At 48.5% G+C, this 12,663-nt stretch overlaps 1 pseudogene across 1 annotated transcript; it reads left to right on the top strand.

Annotated features, from left to right (window-relative positions):
- Positions 1-534: 534 nt before the first annotated feature.
- On the top strand, positions 535-1,647 carry LOC306947121 (ubiquitin carboxyl-terminal hydrolase 48 pseudogene; annotated as a pseudogene). The gene has a single exon. The product of its transcript is annotated as a ubiquitin carboxyl-terminal hydrolase 48 pseudogene (transcript).
- Positions 1,648-12,663: the final 11,016 nt, after the last annotated feature.

Genomic DNA, 12,663 nt, shown 5'->3' on the forward strand with positions numbered 1-12,663 from the left:
GAACTGCGTATGGTCTTCCTGCATCTCTTCATATAGGTGCCAAGGCTTTGGCATGGGCCTGTTCTATTCCCTTGCTGACAGTTCATAATGTAGTTCAGGCATGTCCATATTGCAATTCTGCCCCAACTATTGGTGCAGGTGTTAACCCCCGTGGCTTAAAGCCACTGCAGATGTGGCAGGTGGATTTTACATGGGAACGCTGTATGGCCTCTCGTCCATGGCTCGCCGTTACTGTAGATACAGCTTCTTCTATGATATCAGTCACTCAACATGCAAAGTGCAATTCAGCTGCAGCACAGAGTCATTGGGCCACTGCAATAGCCGCTATGGGGTTGCCCAGTCAGATAAAAACAGATAATGGGTCTTGCTTCATCTCAAAATCGACCCAGGAATGGCTAATAGCTTGGGGGATATCTCATTCCAGAGGAATCCCTGGCAACTCTCAGGGACAAGCAGTTGTAGAACTTGCCAATCGCTACCTCAATGAAAAGTTACGCGTCCTAGGGGAGGGGCCGGGTCGGGCCGGGGGCAGCGATGGCGCCGCGGCTGCAGTTGGAGAAGGCGGCCTGGCACTGGACCGAGACGGTGCCGCCCGAGGCGGTGACGCAGGAGCACATCGAAGCGGCCTACCGCGTCAGGCTGGAGCCCTGCCATCGCGGCGCCTGCCGGAGGAACTGCTGGGGGAACCCCAGCTGCCTGGTGGGCATCGGGGAGCACGTCTGGCTGGGCGAGATTGACGAGAACAGCTTCCACAACATCGATGATCCCAACTGTGAGTGCCGCAAGAAGAATGCATTTGTGGGCTTAACGAACCTCGGCGCCATGTGCTATGTGAACACTTTCTTGCAGATGTGGTTTCTTAATCTGGAGCTCCGGCAAGCCCTCTACTTGTGTTCCAGCAATGAGCACACAGTCAGAGAGAGCATCCCCAAAGACAAAGACTATGAGCCTCAGACCATTTGTGAGCATCTTCAGTACTTGTTTGCCTTGCTGCAGAACAGCAGAAGGCGATACATCGATCCCTCTGGGTTTGTCAAAGCGCTGGGCTTGGATACAGGCCAGCAGCAGGATGCCCAGGAATTTTCCAAGCTGTTCATGTCACTGCTGGAAGATACTTTATCCAAACAAAAAAATCCAGACGTTCGAAACATTGTTCAGAAACAGTTTTGTGGGGAGTACGTCTATGTCACGGTCTGCAACCAGTGTGGCAGGGAATCCAAACTCGTGTCTAAGTTTTATGAGCTGGAGTTAAACATCCAAGGGCACAAGCAGCTGACAGACTGCATAACAGAGTTTCTCAAGGAAGAAAAATTAGAAGGGGACAATCGTTATTTTTGCGAAACTTGTCAGAGTAAGCAGAATGCCACAAGGAAGATCAGACTGCTAAGTCTTCCATGCACACTCAACCTGCAGCTGATGCGTTTCGTGTTTGACAGACAAACTGGCCATAAGAAAAAGCTGAACACCTACATTGGCTTCTCTGAGCTGCTCGACATGGAGCCTTTTATGGAACAAAAAAATGGTGTTTATGTATACGAACTGAGTGCTGTTCTCATACACCAAGGTGTGAGTGCATACTCAGGGCACTACATCGCCCACGTGAAGGACCTGAGGAAACGGCCAGAAGTTATACCAGAAGAGGTTTAGGTTGGATATTAGGAGTTTCTCCTAATGGGCTCTACGCACAGAGGATTATTAAATTAATAGGTTGTAATTAGGTTGATAGGTTATAGGGTTATTAGGGTAGGATTATTCTGCGAATCGGGATGTAACGGGGCAAGGCTTAACCGAGAGGACAATAGCATGTATAGGCGCAATGCGGGGACTTCGGGGTGTATGCAGTTAGGGTCCTCTCGAGTTGTAGTAGACTTTCTTGAGCTTGGAGAGGGGAGATGTTGTCAGCAACTGCGAGACCCCCCCACAGGATGTGACGCGATAGGCCCTCTCCCTGCTCTATGATTGATGTGTGGCACGTGCCCTTAGGGGCGTAGACGAAGCACATAGGTTATATAAGCTAGAGTTCATGTGTAATAAATGCCATTTTGCTGTTCATCATATTGGTGTGTGCGTGCAGTCATTTGGTCCTGGCCTGGTTTTAGGTCAGTACCGTAGGAGGCAATGCAACAGAGATGGAAGAAATGCAATGTTACACTACATAGTTTGTCTCTTGAGAATTCATTTATTGAGGAGTAGTTTAATTAGGAAGAGAAATTTTAGTTTAGCTAGACCTACTTTCAGGAGAGACAATGAAGCTTTAAAGATGGCAGAGTTTGCTGGGAATTAAGATGAGTAATAAGTTGTTACCAGCAGCTGGGAGGGAGTCTCTGACAGAGAAAGGCATAAATTGGAGGAAACAGATTGCATATACTGGGCTATATCAACGCTACAAGGAAAATTTGCTTTGAGGGAGGAAGCGAATATCCAAAAGAAGGTTATGTTATTTTTAACTCTCTGTTCTGCATGTGTGCTCTGTTGAAAAAGTGAATGCTTTGTTTCGAAAAAAACCATTCCGAAAAATCTGCAGTCAGCTCAGTGGTCACAAATCCCTGAAGGAAGAAGGGTTCACAAGTGCCAGATGCACTTGTCATGCTACCAGAGTGGAGGAATGGGAATGTGTGCTCAGTGATCCATTTCAAGTTTCATCTTCTGAGAGAGTGGCCTGGTCACTGACTACAAGGGAAGAAAGATGGAAATAGTCCAAAGGGAAACTGTCCCAAGTACAGTGATGTTCCATGTTGTTTGGTGACCATTTTCAGCTGGTGACAGAGTCAGCTGAAGAAATCTCTATCCCTAGGCACTTATTCTACATCTGACTATAGCATCAGTTTTGTCAGCATTACTTCTTCTAGGGTTGAGCTGTAACTTGGAGAAAAATCACTAGGCTAAAAATAAGCACACAAATCTGGATCAGGCACTTCAGGTCATTGACCTGACCACCATATCAGCATGGCCAGCCAAGTGCACTTTGATGCTACAGAGAAGGAAGTAGATTGCTATGTTAAGTTTTAAAGGAACAGCTAGAGACAGGGAACAGGATTTACATGTTTCAGACTGTTCAACCAGTGTAATTTATGCATCATTGTGATGCTCGCACATGTGCTGAGACTGGCCACCTATTGCACATAGTTGCATGTGGGAATACAAGAAAAACTGTTCAGAGCAGAAGCTGTGGAACAAGATAAACAGCATGAGAACCAAGGACACCTCTAGAAGAAGAAAGAACATCTCACAGCTCTGATTGGATAAGCGCCTGTGTGAACGGTTGAAGAGTGTTTTGTAGAATGCTCTGTTGACATGTAGGGGTGGATGAGAAAGCTAGAAAAAGAAAACTTGTGAAGGTATATAAGTGATGTGAGAACTTCTAATAAACAATTTGGTTCATTCATGTCTGAGTCTGTGCATCAGATGCAGCAGTTGTATATGTTTCCAAGTTTCCAGCTAGATTGTTTGATGGTCCATTGTAGATTTGAGAAGATATGGCTAAGTGATCGTGAGTTTAATGTGGACACAGGACAAATCTGTTAAGAAAGTAAAGAAGTTTTCTTCTTCTAAGAGTACATAATATGCCTGATTTTTTGCTTGTGTGCTATAAAATAGCATTCATTTACAGAAAAGCTCAAAATAAGATTTCTGATTGGCTTGGAGGCAATTAAAATCATTTTTTTACCCAGAGTGAGGGATTTATCTGTGACATACCTTTTATATTATATGAAGGAAAACATAAAATCACTGAAGCAGTATCAGATGGCTCTTTGATGGCATAGTGTATGGTACAACTATAATACTGAAAAAAAGTACTGACATTTTTAAAAGAGAATGTTGTGACGCACCTTACCATGAGACACTGATTAATATGCTATCGAGTCTATAAATAAGGTGCCAACAAATGACAGCTGTGACAGTATTTCTGCACTTTGCTAGGATAGGACTGAGATCAGTGACTCGGTTCACATAGGCCAGTTATCTACTATCTAACAATAATGAATGGTGAAAGGCAGGATATGAGTTGCTATTTAGAGACAAATTGTTCAGAAAAAGGGACAGGATGAGAATTTCCTCATACAACTTTAGTCATGCTACAACCATACTCAGACAGAAAAATGAGAGAAGTGTCCAAGTGCAAAACAAGCAATAAATCCAAAGATAATAAAAAGCAATGACTGTCAGTCCAAGGCCGCATGCTGTACTTCAACATGCAAAAAAAAAAAGAAAAAAAAAGAGAGAAATAGAAAAAAAACCACAACCCTCTTGTGTGGTCCTTTGTTTAGATTTAAGAAAGTTACTACTGTAGAAGTATGATACAGCCTCAGCTGATTTATAGTTGAGCACATTAATAATACCATAACCACCATAACCTTTTTCCTATGTTCTAGACCAGATTGTGATTTTGAAATATCTTTAGGGATCTCTTGGATATTTCTAGTGTGGAAACAGTGAGAATCACAGAATCACAGAACTACAGGGGTTGGAACGGACCACAAAAGATCATTGAGTTCAACTCCTCTGCTAAAGCATGTTTCCTACAATAGATTCCACAGGTAGGTATTCACAAGTCTTGAACATCTCCATAGAAGGAGACTCCACAACCTCTCTGGATAACCTGTTCCAGTGCTCTGTCATTCTTACCATGAAGAAATTCTTCCATTTGTTAGTATGGAACATCCTATGTTCAAGTTTCAAGCCGTTACTCCTTGTAGTATTGCTATGGACCACTGAGAAGAGCCTGACCTCATCCATTTGCCTTCCACCTCCCTTTAGATAATTATAAAAATCTTTCAGATCCCCTCTCAGTCTTCTTTTCCTGAGGTGAACAGACCCAGGTTACTCAGTCTTTCCTCATATGTGAGATGCTCCAGAACCTTTGTCATAAATGTGGCTCTCCACTGGACTCCTTCTATGAGATCCCTGTCTTTTTTGAACTGAGAAACCCTGAACTGGACACAGTAGTCTAAATGTGGTCTCACCCGGGCAGATTTGACGGGGAGGATCACCTCCTTCAACCTGCTGGCCACACTCTCTTTAATGTACCCCAGGATACCACTGTCCTTCTTAGCCACATGGGCACACTGTTGGCTCATGACAAGCCTGTTATCCACCAAGACCCCCAGGTCCTTTTCTGCAGAGCTCTTCTCCAGCAGGCCATCCCCTAACCTGTACTGATGTGTGCAGTTATTCCTCCCCAGGTGCAAGGCTATAGACTGCTTTTGTTGAAACTCATCAGGTTCCTCCCTGTCTAACTCTCCAGCCTGTACAAGTCTTGGATGTGGGAGAAAAAGTAGGTAGAATCCTTGATCGCCGAGGTCCGCGGCTCGAAGCTGTCTCTGGCAGAACCGCCGTGACTTTTAGCGAGGTACAGGGGGATTTTAATCGCTTTCCTCATCGAGGATTCCCGTGGCAACCGTGCGGACGCCGCTCTCAGTCGGGCTACTCTCGCGAGAGCAGCTGACGCAGCGTGGGCGTTGCCAAGGCATTGGCGGGAGATTTAAATGGGCGCAAACCGGAAGCAGCCCTTGATCGCTGCTACAAAAAGCCCTCGAGAGGGCAGCGACAGTCGCTGCCCACCTGAGGCACAGCAGAGGAGGTAGTACAGCTATCTCCCAGGCTGTCTTAACGTGGTGCTTTTGTAAGCTACCCCTGTCTGGACTCCCCTGCAAGGATTCTTGTTACTGCTATTGGTGGTAAGTGCCAGGGCACTTAGCGAACCCGGCAACAGTGTGAGGGTAGGGGGCAGCAGGGCAGGGCCGATCACTTGCACCCCTTTAGGACTTTCTTGTTGAGTTATTGAGCCTGCTGGTTGCCATGGGTGCACCCTGGCAGAAGGCTTCAAGCACAAAAACTGTGAAGACCCATGCAGAGGTCCCGAGCACACGCAGCAGAAAGACAGTAGCCAAGAAGACGGTCCAGAGCCAGACTGAGGTCTGGTGCATGCATAGAGGGGAGAACAACGGTATGAAGTGTGTGGTGACTCAGACAGAGATACTATCACGAGATGCTAGTGTGCAGGTCACTGGCTGTGTGGAGTGCCACAGCCTGGCCTTTGCAATGCCACATTAAGGAGGCAGCACTTGTATAAGGTGTGAGCAATTGAATGACTTGCTCAGCCTTGTGATTAGCCTGAAGGAGGAAGTGGAGAGGCTGAGGACCATAAAAGAGTGTGAGAGGGAGACTGACTGGTGGTGTCAGTCCCTCTCAACCTCAGGTTCTCGGCACACAGACGAGGCTCCTCACAGAGCACGTCAGCCCCTGCCACCTTACAAACACCTGGTAAAGGGGAACCAGCCAGCTGACAGCGTTTCAGTGAGCCCCCTGTCCTCTCTTCCCCCTAACAGCAATTTGAGAAGGGAGGAGGAGTGGAAACGGGTACCTGCTCGGCGGAGGGGGCATCCCCCATCCTGACCATCCCCGGCTCCCCAGGTGCCTTTGCGTAACAAGTTTGAGGCCCTGAAATTTGAGGGGGGGATGAGTGAGAGTGCGGAGACAGGTTCACCCGTGAGGTTGCCTCAGGTGAAGCGGTCGCCCCCAAGCCTCAAGACTGCTTCTACCCGTAAGGACAGAAGGGTGATTGTCATAGGCGACTCCCTTCTGCAAGGAACAGAAGGCCCTATATGCCGGCCCGACCCTACCCGCAGAGAGGTGTGCTGCCTTCCTGGGGCACGGGTCAGGGACATTTCAAAGAAAATTCCTGGGTTGATTCGGCCTTCAGATTATTACCCACTTTTAATAATTCAAGCTGGCAGCGAGGAAGTTGATAAGGAAAGCCTGAGGTCTATCAAGAAAGACTTCAGGGGAATGGGGCGAATACTTGAAGGTACTGGGGTACAGGTGGTCTTTTCTTCTATGCCCGTGGTGTCAGGGAAAGGTACAGGGAGGATCCAAAATACCCAACTCTTAAATAGATGGCTTAAGAGCTGGTGCAGACGCAAGAATTTCAGCTTTTTTGACCATGGGGCAATTTACACTGCACCTGGCATGATGGCTGCTGATGCATGCAGCCTGTCCCTGAGGGGTAAGAGGATCTTAGCTGAAGAATTAGCGGGACTCATTGACAGGTCTTTAAACTAGGAATGAAGGGGGAAGGGGACAAAATAAGGGCTACTGGGGTTGAACGGGTCATTCGAGGGCTTGTACCAAACTCCATGGGCAATGACGGCAGAGTGCATAGGGAAGGAGTAGGGCAGGGGGATGCTGGGGATGCTGCTGTTCTAGAGGATCCTAGATCCCTTATAAAGGTGGCGAGACGGATAGCCCGGCTGAAGTGCCTTTATACCAATGCACGCAGCCTGAGTAACAAGCAGGAGGAACTGGAAACTGTGATGCACTCGGAAAGTTATGACCTTGTTGCTATCACAGAAACATGGTGGGATGACTCCCACAATTGGGATACTGCCATCGACGGCTATAGACTGTTTAGGAGAGATAGGCGAGGTAGGAGGGGTGGGGGAGTTGCTCTCTATGTCAGAGATTGGATAAACTGTGAGGAGCTCCCTACGAGAAACAGTCAGGAACAGGTTGAGAGCCTGTGGGTTAGGATTAGAGATGGGACTAATATAGGTCAGCTGGTGTTAGGGGTATACTACAGACCACCTGATCAAGGGGAGGCTGTTGACGAGGCTTTCTTGCTCCAGATGCGTGAGATGTCTGGCTCTCGGGCTCTTGTCCTGGTGGGGGACTTCAACCATCCAGACATCTGCTGGGAAAACCACACGGCGAGCTGCAAGAGCTCCAGAAGGCTCTTGGAATCCATTGACGATAGCTTTCTGGTTCAGGTATTGGACAGACCGACCAGAGGTGAAGCGTTGCTGGACCTGCTGCTCACCAACGCTGAGGAGATCATCAAAGGCATCAAGGTTGGTGGCTGCCTGGGCTCCAGCGACCACGCCCTGGTCGAGTTTGTGATCTCAAGCGATGTGGGCCTGGCAAAGAGCAGGATCAGGACACTGAACTTTAGAAGAGCAGACTTCAAGCTACTCAATGGATTGCTGGCCAAGATCCCCTGGCGCGCTGCCCTCAAAGACAAGGATGTTGAGGAGAGCTGGCTGCTCTTCAAGGATGTCCTCCTGGAAGCACAAGAGGTCTCCATTCCTCTGAATAAGAAAGTGGGCAGGCGAGGTAGGAAACCGGCATAGCTCAGCAAGGACCTGCTGAGAGAACTGAGGGCGAAGAAAGGGGTGTACAAGCTCTGGAAACAAGGCTGTGTCACCTGGGAAGAGTATGGGGATGCTGTCTGGACTTGCAGACATGGGATCAGGGAAGCCAAGGCGCAGGCAGAACTGAACTTGGCAAGGGACGTGAAAAACAATAAGAAAACCTTCTACAGGTACATTGGCCAGAAGAGACAGGCCAAAACGGGTGTACCTACTTTGGTAAATTTAAAAGGAGAACTGGCTTCAACAGATGAAGAGAAAGCTGAGATGCTGAATGAGTTCTTCACCTCAGTCTTCACTGGTGGCCAGGATTCTAGTCTTTTTCACGTCCCTGAGCCCTGCATCCCCAAACCTCTATGTGGGGACCAAGGAGGTAAATCCCTCTCCACTGTAAGGGCAGAGCAAGTCCGACAGTGCCTCCTTAGACTGAATGAATACAAGTCTATGGGGCCGGATGGCGTGCATCCCAGGGTCCTGAAGGAGCTGGCTGAGGTGGTTGCCGAGCGGCTCTCCATCATATTTGAGAAGTCGTGGCTGTCAGGTGAGGTCCCGGACGACTGGAGGAAGGGTCACGTCACTCCCATATACAAGAAGGGGAGCAGGGAGGACCCGGGGAACTACAGGCCGGTGAGTCTCACCTCCGTGCCTGGGAAGATCATGGAACAGATCCTCCTGGACAACATGCTCAATCACATAAAGAATGAGCATGTGATCCGAGATAGCCAGCACGGCTTCACCAAAGGAAGGTCATGCCTAACTAATCTTGTGGCCTTCTATGATGGAGTGACGGCATTGGTGGACGAAGGGAAGGCGACCGATGTCATTTACCTGGACCTGAGCAAGGCCTTTGACATGGTCCCCCACCACATCCTCATCTCCAAATTGGAGGGAAGTGGATTTGATGGGTGGACGACCCGATGGATAAGCAATTGGTTGAAAGGCCGCAGACAGAGGGTGGTGGTCAATGGCTCTATGTCCAGGTGGAGGCCGGTAACAAGTGGTGTCCCCCAAGGGTCTGTCTTGGGACCGGTGCTCTTTAACATCTTTATTAATGACATCGATGATGGAATTGAGTGCACCCTCAGCAAGTTTGCTGACGACACCAAGCTGAGTGGTGCGGTTGATTCGGTGGAAGGAAGGGATGCCATTCAGAGGGACCTCGACAGGCTGGAAAGCTGGGCTCAGGTGAACCTAATGAGGTTCAACACGGCAAAGTGCAAGGTTTTGCATTTGGGCCGGAAGAACCGCAGGCACCCGTACAGGCTGGGAGGAGTGGTCCTTGAGAGCAGCTCGGCAGAGAAGGACCTGGGGGTCCTGATGGACGAGAGACTTAACATGAGCCAGCAGTGCGCTCTGGCAGCTCGAAAGGCAAATGGGATCCTGGGCTCCATCAGGAGAGGGGTGGTCAGCAGGGACAGGGAGGTGATTGTCCCTCTCTACTCGGCTCTTGTGAGGCCCCATCTGGAGTACTGTGTCCAGGTGTGGAGCCCTCAGTACAAGAAAGACATGGAGATTTTGGAAAGGGTCCAGAGGAGGGCAACTAAGATGATCAGGGGGCTGGAGCACCTCCCCTATGAGGACAGGCTGAGGGAGTTGGGCTTGTTCAGCCTAGAGAAGAGAAGGCTGCGGGGCGACCTCATTGCAGCCTATCAATACCTGAAGGGAACCTACAGCCAGGAGGGGAGTAAACTCTTCAAAAGGGCTGACAATAGCAGGACTAGGGGAAATGGATCCAAGTTGAAGGAGGGAAGATTTAGGTTGGACGTTAGGGGGAAGTTCTTTACAAGGAGAGTGGTTAGGCCCTGGAACGGGCTGCCCAGGGAGGTTGTGGATGCCCCGTCCTTGGACGTGTTCAAGGCCAGGTTGGACGGGGTCCTGGGCAACCTGATCTAAATGTGTATGTTTGGTGGCCCTGCTAGGCAGGGGGGCTGGAACTACATGATCCTTGAGGTCCCTTCCAACCCGGGTGATTCTGTGATTCTGTGATTCTGTGAATGAACGGAACAATTTTGTGAACTGGTCCCCTGGGATGCTCTGCTTCTACACCTCTCCATATGCAGATTTTAATATCTAAACACTTGTTTTCTTGAGAAGTCAATGCATTTATAATGAAAGTAATGAAACGTGATAGTTCCCTTAAAATTTCAGCATATTACAAGAATTTCAAAGGCAACAGAGTTAGAAATAATACCTTCAATAACACATATAATGATCTGTAGCTACTGAAAAGTGTTCAGTTTTTCAAGACAGTTGCATAACCTAATCAATACTAGTTTATAATAAGACTTAATCATATTTCAATAATCCATATCAGTAATTTCTGTGATTTCAGATATCAGTAATTTCTTTGTTTTGCTTATAGTTCAGTCCCAGCTCCCTCAGACTTTCCTCATTGGGAAGGAAAGTCCCTTCATCACTTTCATGGCCCATCACTGGACTCTTTCCAATATATCCACAACTCACTTGTACTATACACTGTAGCCAGCACTGCAGATATGGCTCATCATGGGACAGATCAGCTCTCTGCATCTGTTTGCAACACTTTTTTGCTGTGATGGCCTTCTCTGCTGTGAGTTGTGGATGGCTACAAGCTCTTCAGAATGGATAGACAAGGAAGGAAGTGGTGTGGCCCTTTATATTACAGACTGTTTTGATGTTGAAGAGCTTGGGGTTGGGAATGATAAAGTTGAGTATCTGTGGGTAAGGATCAGGGGGAAGGCCTGTAGGGTGACATCTTAGAGGGGATCTGTTATAGACTGCCTAATCAGGATGAAGAGATGGATTAGGCATTCTATGAGCAGCTTGTGGAAGTCATGCAATCACCAGCCCTTGTTCTTGTGGGAAACTTCAATTTCCCTGATATATGTTGGAAATATAATACAGCACAGAGGAAGCGGTCCAAAAGGTTTCTACAGTGTGTGGAAGATAGCTTCCTTACACAGCTGGTATGAGAGCCTTCCAGGTGTGGTGTCCAGACTAGTAGACAAGGGAAAGGCAGTTGATGTAGTATACATTAAACTTCAGGTCTCTCATAGTATTCTCCTTCGGAAACTGGCTGCCCATGGCCTGGGCAGGTATACTCTTCTTTGGGTAAGGAACTGTCTAGAGGGCCATGCCCAATGGGTAGTGGTTAATAGAGTTAAGTCCAGCTGGTGACCCATTACAAGTGGTGTCTCCTAGGGGTCAGTACTGAGGCCCATCTTGTTTAATATCTTTATTGGTGGCTTAGATGAAGGGATTGAGTGTACCCTCAGTAAGTTTGCACATGACACCAAGCTGGGAGGTGGTGTCGATCTGCCTGAGGATAAGGAGGTCCTTCAGAGGGATCACAGAATCACAGAATCATAGGGGTTGGAAGGGACCTCCAGAGATCATCGAGTCCACCCCCCCTGCCAAAGCAGGTTCCCTACACCAGATCGCACAAGTAGGTGTCCAGGCGGGTCTTGAATATTTCGAGAGAAGGAGACTTCACAACCTCCCTGGGCAGCCTGCTCCAGTGTTCCATACTGGAGCCATAAAGAAGTTCTTGCGCACATTTTTGCATATCCTATGCTTCAGTTTCTAGCTGTTCTCCCTTGTCCTGTCTCCACACACTGCTGAAAACAGTCTGGCCTCACCACTCTGCCCCCCACACCTTAGATATTTATAGACCTGGATCAAGTCCCCTCTCAGTCTTCTTTTCTCAAGGCTAAACAGACCCAGTTCACTCAGCCTTTCTTCATAGGAGAGATGCTCTAGGCCCTTCACCATCTTCATGGCCCTCCGCTGGACTCTTTCCAAGAGATCCCTGTCTTTTTTTTGTACTGGGGAGCCCAGAACTGGACACAGTACTCCAGATGAGGCCTTACCAGGGCAGAGTAGAGGGGGAGGATCACCTCCCTCGACCTGCTGGCCACACTCTTTTTAATGCACCCCAGAATGCCATTGGCCTTTTTGGCACACTGCTGGCTCATGGCCAACCTGTCATCCACCAGGACACCCAGGTCCCCCTCTGCAGAGCTCCTCTCCAGCAGGTCATCCCCCAACCTGTACCGGTGCATGAAATTATTCCTCCCCAGGTGCAAGACTCTACACCTGCTTTTGTTAAACCTCATCCGGTTTCTTACTGCCCAGCTCTCCAGCCTGTCCAGGTCTCTCTGAACAGCGGCACAGCCTTCAGGGGTGTCAGCCAATCCTCCCAACTTCGTATCATCAGCAAACTTGCTGAGGGTGGCCACTATCCCCTCATCAAGATCATTGATGAAGATGTTGAACAAGACCGGACCCAGCACCGACCCCTGAGGAACACCGCTGGTTACAGGTCTCCAAACGGACTCTGCACCACCAACAACGACCCTCTGCACTCTGTCAGTCAGCCAGTTTTCAACCCACCTCACTGTCCACTCATCTATCCCACACTTGCTCAGCTTTGTTATAAGGATGTGTGGGAGACAGTATCAAATGCCTTGCTGAAATCAAGTGACAACATCATAGAAGACTACCAGGTTGGTCAAGCATGACCTCCCCCTGGTGAACCCAT

Source organism: Tetrao urogallus (assembly GCF_951394365.1).
Source record: "Tetrao urogallus genome assembly, chromosome: 1".
Lineage (NCBI taxonomy): Eukaryota > Metazoa > Chordata > Aves > Galliformes > Phasianidae > Tetrao > Tetrao urogallus.